Source organism: Pelophylax lessonae, assembly GCF_965119305.1.
Source record: "Pelophylax lessonae genome assembly, chromosome: 3".
NCBI classification, from domain to species: Eukaryota; Metazoa; Chordata; class Amphibia; order Anura; family Ranidae; genus Pelophylax; species Pelophylax lessonae.
In genome coordinates, this window is record NC_138770.1 from 131,468,197 (window position 1) to 131,474,526 (window position 6,330).

Consider the following 6,330-nt stretch of genomic DNA (forward strand, 5'->3'; position numbering starts at 1 on the left):
CAAGCCGCGCCGAAGTCGCGGTGCACGCGACTTCACAGGTCGCCCCCCAAAGTCGTGTCGCGCTAGTCTGAATGGGCTCTTATAGTTAGAAAATCTCTCGAACATTCCTAAATTGGAAGATGTTAAGCAACATTCTACTCGTGTATGGCCAGCTTAATGCCTGGTTCACATCTGTGTGGAGTGCTTTAGGTGTGTTGCATTTAGGGTGCGTTTTTACGTGCATTTTAAAAGTGTGTTACCATTGAACTCTATATAATGTGCATTTTGATGAAAGCGTATCAAAGATGCAGCAAGCGTGATTTTTGTTTTATTGCACCGCACCTAAAATGCACAGGTGTGAATGGGGCCTTATTAATCAGTTCATGACTGCTCTGAGGACTGCGGTCTTGTGTCTTCATACACCTTAGGGTCCTTTCACACGAGTGGTGCGCTCTGGGGACTCAGTTTTTCTCAGCGGGGATCGATCCTCCGATCCCCGCTGAGCCGGCGGATGACAGGTCCATCTCCACTTACTTGGCAGAGACAGAGCTGTCAGAGCCCTATGGGAGATCGGATGAAAAAACGGACCGCCTGTCCATTTCCATCTGATCCTTTCCAATCTGATCCTCCAGACAGATGGAAAATCGTGTTTCCATCCGTCCGGATTTCACGGACAGGATCAGATTGGATAGCAGCGGGTGTCAGCGGAGATGTCTCTGCTGACATCCGCTGCCTCATAGAGGTACATGGAGCATCCGATCAGGTCTACCTGAAAAACTGACAGGTGGACCGGATCAGAAAGCCCGTAATAAAGAGACCTTACCGTTTTGGAAATGAGCACAGGTTTACTTGGCTGACATACAACTTATCACCTTTATTACTTTAATCAGCCCTAAAAAAGGGCCACAATTGTATAAACTATTGTAATCTAAAGAGCCATAACCACAGCAGATCAGAACAGCTTTTACCCTGGTGCCCAGGTACATGGCACAGATGGATAGTGTATGGAGTCGGAGCTCCAATCATATGGTAATAAGGGGATTACAGTTTACTCTAGCAGTCCTTTGATCTCTCTGTAAATGAAGTAAGGATGGAGTGAGTATATGGGGCTGTAACACAAATGTAATCAGTGATTTATGGTGTGTGTGTAGGGCAATTAATTATGTATATGGAGTAACTTTCCCTGTGCATTAGCAATGCATGTTTGTACTGGAAGCCCATTAGGAAGTCTCTAAATAAGCAGATTATCAGATCAAAGATCCATGGACCACTGGCATTCTGTCCCTAAACTGATATAGACCAGATTTCTGTAGGACTCTTCTAAAATTTTTTTTTCCCTCATGTAATGACTCAATGCACGGTACAGGGACTATTCACACCAGTCTCAGCCTGGGGAGCTCACAATCTAATTCATCCAAAAAGTTTATATTTCAATCTGTTTATTCATTTTTTTCCCCAGCAATACAGGGGAGAAAGATTGCACCATATCAAAAGCATCCAGTGATTACAAAAATATATCTTCCATATAAGAGAGCAAAAGTGGTAATGTATGTAGAACTTACAGTATATTAATCATAGATAGTCCTTGCTCACAGTGAGCTCATAACAAGAACTGCATTATCAGCAACGTACTGTATACCAAACCCTTAAAGTTTAAATCCGGTTTTGGATAGAGTGGGGAAGAACTACAACCCCTGTTTTGTTTTTAGTGCTATCCGGGGCTCAGTTAGAGGGATTTCCCTTCACTTAAAGTGGAGTTCCACCCTAAAATGATACTTACCTCCATCTTCTCGCTCCGGGTCACCTGAAAAACAAATGGATAATTGCAATTTTTTTTTTAACTTACCTAGTTTAGAAGAAAATATACTTACCTTACCATCTACTTCCTCCTTCCTCGGCCGCGGCCCGAGCCGTCACTTCCGCTTTGCAATGATTCCTGGGAGCTGAACGTCATCGCTCCCAAGAATCAATGCGCCTGCACCGGCCCCGACGTCAGTTCCGGTGTAGGCGCGGCATGCCCAGAAGCTGTGCAGGGATGACGCTGCGGCACCGGAAGTGACGGCGGGGCCGGTGCAGTGCATCGTGGGACCGAAGAAGACGGAAGAGGACACAGAAGAGGATCGCGCTGGCTTCAAGCTGCCCACACCTGAGATGGCAGCGCTGGAGAATACATTTTCAAGGTAAGTATTTCTTCTTGCAGGTAAGTGCAACCCGGGACAGATCAGAGGCTAGCCATTGTGGAATGCACTAGCCCTGACTGTCCCGGGGGTATTTTTATTAAAACAAACGTTTACTGGGTGGAACTCCGCTTTAACTCTGTGACAACCGTTTTGCCACAGAGGAAGCACGAGAGACATAGAGAGTAATTAAAAAAAAAAATCTGATTGCTCTTCTAAAGCCTCGTACACATGATCAGATTATCAGACAAATATTTGTCAGTTTTTTGTTGCATGCTGGTCTCATATCGAAAGTTAAGAGGTTACTCAACATACGTAAATTTTCATACAACAGAATACAACTTCAGAAGTGATGTCATGTGTTGAACTTTTTCAGATGAAAACTGTACTAATTAAAGGAAATCTGGATGTTATGTTTACGTACAATAAAAATTTCAGGAATCGGTTGTCGAAAGCACCATAGTAACAATCAGAAAATCAGCAGATCGTTCGTTGTATGAAATTTTACTTCTGATTTTCTTATCGTGTGTACAGCCTTTTTTTTTTTTGCTATACTAAAATAAATCTGTTTCTATGTGTGTTGTGGTTGAAGAGTCTTTCTCTAAGAGCATAGTTATAGCCAAAGCAGACCATGAAACTTAGACAGGGCCTAGAAGCAGAGGGGGACCAAAGCTTTCTGGCTACAACAGTAGAACTTTGAGGTTTTTAATTTTAGGGAAAAAAAATGTATTTTTTGTAATCATTTCTGGGGTAAAAACGCTGCATGCTTTTGACTGCAGTGATGAGAAATTTCGAGAGCAGGATGGAAAATTTTTCTCAAACAAATTTCCAATAGTGTATTCCATTTTTGTAAGGTAAAGTCCATTCATTCCAAAATCAAATGTTAAATGCAAAAGAATAAATAACATTCATCAAGTTATTGAATGTACTGAAAACATTTCCAAAATCCACTAGTGTATGGCCAACTTAAGACCTAAGGCACTGCTGCCTCTGATTTCTAGTCTCGGGAGATTTAGAATGAGATCTGGTGATGTCACTACTGATCTACTCACTGTTCTTGCTGGAGGATCTGATATGAGACAGCAAAACCACACCTTTACCAAGATGGCCACCTCTACACTGGAACACATTGACCTGGTAAGTCAATCATGGAAAAAAAGATCAGCTGCAGATGAACAGACACAACAGTATATTTTTCCTTTGCCTTGTTTTTGGACCCAGCATCTAGCCTTCCTCAGAGGAGAGACCATTGAGTGGAGCTGGATTAGTTGCTGATGCCTTGCAATTTGCAAAGGAGTTCTCTCTTCCTCAGATCACCCGTTTCTGTTTGATAGGGGCGGCACAGTGGTGTAGTGGTTAGCACTATCACCTAGCAGCAAGAGGGTCACTGGTTCGAATCCCAACCACGACACTACCTGCCTGGAGTTTGCATGTTCTCCCTGTGCCTGCGTGGGTTTCCTCCGGGTACTCCGGTTTCCTCCCACACTCCAAAGACATGCTGGTAGATTAATTGGATCCTGTATAAAATTGGCCCTACTATGTATGTTTAATGTGAGTTAGGGACCTTAGATTGTACGCTCCTTGAGGGCAGGGACTGATGTGTAATGTATATGTAAAGCGCTATACAAGTACCTGAAATAATAATAATTAGTAGAGTAGTTCTTGTAACATATGGCCTCTATGTGAAATCCAGCTCCACTCAATGGTCTCTCCTCTGGGGAATAATGTGTACATTTGCATTATCCCACACAATTTTAATAGAAATATATGAATCCTATATTTTTATTCAAATTGTGTGGGATAATGCAAATGTATGTACTCATCATTCCTCACAGGAGAGACCACTGAGTGGAGCTGGATTTCACATAGAGGCCATATGTTACAAGAACTACTCACAATCAAACAGAAACCGCCAGGGATCGAGGGATGAAGCAGGGATTTAAGAAGATGAAGAGGGCACTCCTTCGCAATCGCAGGCATCCAGGAACTCGTCTCCGGTGAGATTACCGACCGTTACCCGTATCACGGCCTGTGGCAGTGGGGCACATCGACGACACATCAGTATGCGACACCGACACGCCCCCGCACACAGGACACCATGGAAATCCAGCGCTAGCCTGGGCCCCTCCTCTCACTGAAGCAGCGACGCCCGCCGGACCCCTAACCAGCTCCCCTCCTCACACTGAAGCAGCGCCGGCTGCCTGGCCCCCTCCCACTACGTATCGCTGGGTGAGTTCATTCTGTACTGGGTGGCGGGCCCCCTTGCCAGCCGGGCCCTCGGATCATGTCCGAAGTGCCCGACCGCTCAGTCCGACCCTGGCTACAGGCCCACAGCCTGCCAGCCAGCCAGTAAGCCTGCCAGTGCCAGCCACAGGCCCACAGCCAGCAAGCCATAGCCTGCCAGTGCTAGCCATAGGCCCACAGCCAGCAAGCCACAGCCTGCCAGCAAGCCACCGGCCCACAGCCAGCATGCCACATGCCCACAGCCTGCAATCCACAGCCTGCCAGCCAGCCAGCCAGCCAGCAAGCCTGCCAGTGTCAGCCACAGGACCACAGCCAGCAAGCCACAGCCTACCAGTGCCAGTCACAGGCCCACAGCCAGAAAGCCACAGGCCCACAGCCAGCCAGCCACAGTCTGCCAGCCAGCCACAGACCCACAGCCAGCAAGCCACAGCCTGCCAGTGCCAGTCACAGACCCACAGCGAGCAAGCCACAGGCCCACAGCCACAGATTGGCAGCCAGCAAGCCTGCCAGTGCCAGCCACAGGCCCACATCCAGCAAGCCACAGGCCCACAGCCTGCCAGCACGCCTGCCAGTGCCAGCCATAGCCAGCAAGACCACAGCTTGCCAGCCAGCAACTGTAATTAAGGTAAGAGGAGCCAACTTGGCCTAGGTATCAGAGAGCTATGTTGTGTTGTTTTATTGTGGGTGTGGCTGGAGGCGTGGCAAGGGTGTGTCTGGAGGCAGGACATGGGTGGGGCCTGGAAGGGGCATTTGATTTTATTTGCCCGGGGGCCCTGAGGGTTCTCAGTCCACCCCTGAGTATGCAATTCCCTCAGAGCACATTTGCCAGAGATGTCACTGGCTGTCAAACAAGTGAATATCTCCTAAATGGTGCATGTTTAGGAAATATTCCTTTCATCTAGGAGGTAAGTTTTATATTATAAGTTTACCTGTAGTTAAAAATCACAGAGGGGAGTTTACTACCACTTTAATGTTTGACTTTGGCCCTTGCCTGGTCCCGGCGTTGGTGAAGACTCCTTTGGGCAAGTTGTAACCCCTGTGCCAGAATGAGTGACCCTCGTCATCGCCTAGCATAGCCTAAAATAACCCACCCCAGGGTAGGTCTCCTATGTGACCCATACTTGCCACCCAATGGTAATGGGAAACAGAGGAGGTGTCATAACCCTACTGCAACATGCATGGTCTTTTTTCCATTTGGGTCCTATTAGGGAGAATTTCCCTTCACTTACTGTCCTAGAGACACAAGAGGAACTGAGGCAATCTCTCCAAAGTTAGGAAAATCCCCTCTTTCTCTGCAGTAAGGTAAAAAACCGTCCACTCTGTGTTCCCCCACTTTCCCTCCCCAACACTTACTTAACGCCTACATTGTTCCAGTCATTTGCCCGATTGAATGTCTTCTTTCCTTTTCTTCTTGGTCTTACAGGCTTCGTTGAGAGCAGTGGGAGCCGTAGGCTCCTGCAGCTGTCAGTCAAATTAAATGAGCAGAGGTCTGGAGGCGGGTCTGAGCTGCACTGTGTGCCCACACGTCTGCCCCTATAGCAAGTAACTTGCTATGGGGGCAGACAGAGAAGATGAGGAGCCAAGACTAAGATAGAAGTTACATTTTGGGTATCCTCTGCAAAACAATTATAATTTTTGGCGGGAACACTCCCAAATGGAAATCCCATCTAAAAAGGGATGCAGTCATTGACACTTTCTTTATTAGACACTGTCAAAGTAGCTGCTGATTGATAATTATAAAATCACTCCCATTCACTTTGCACACGGACACAGACAAATACATAGCTAATTCTTCACAATAACAAAAAGTAGGAATCTGCAAATAAAGTTTGTAAAAATCCTTGCAATGTACATTTTTTTCTCAACAAAAATGGGATTTTTGACTTACTGCAAAATACATTTCTCTGATGTTCACTGACGGACACAGCTT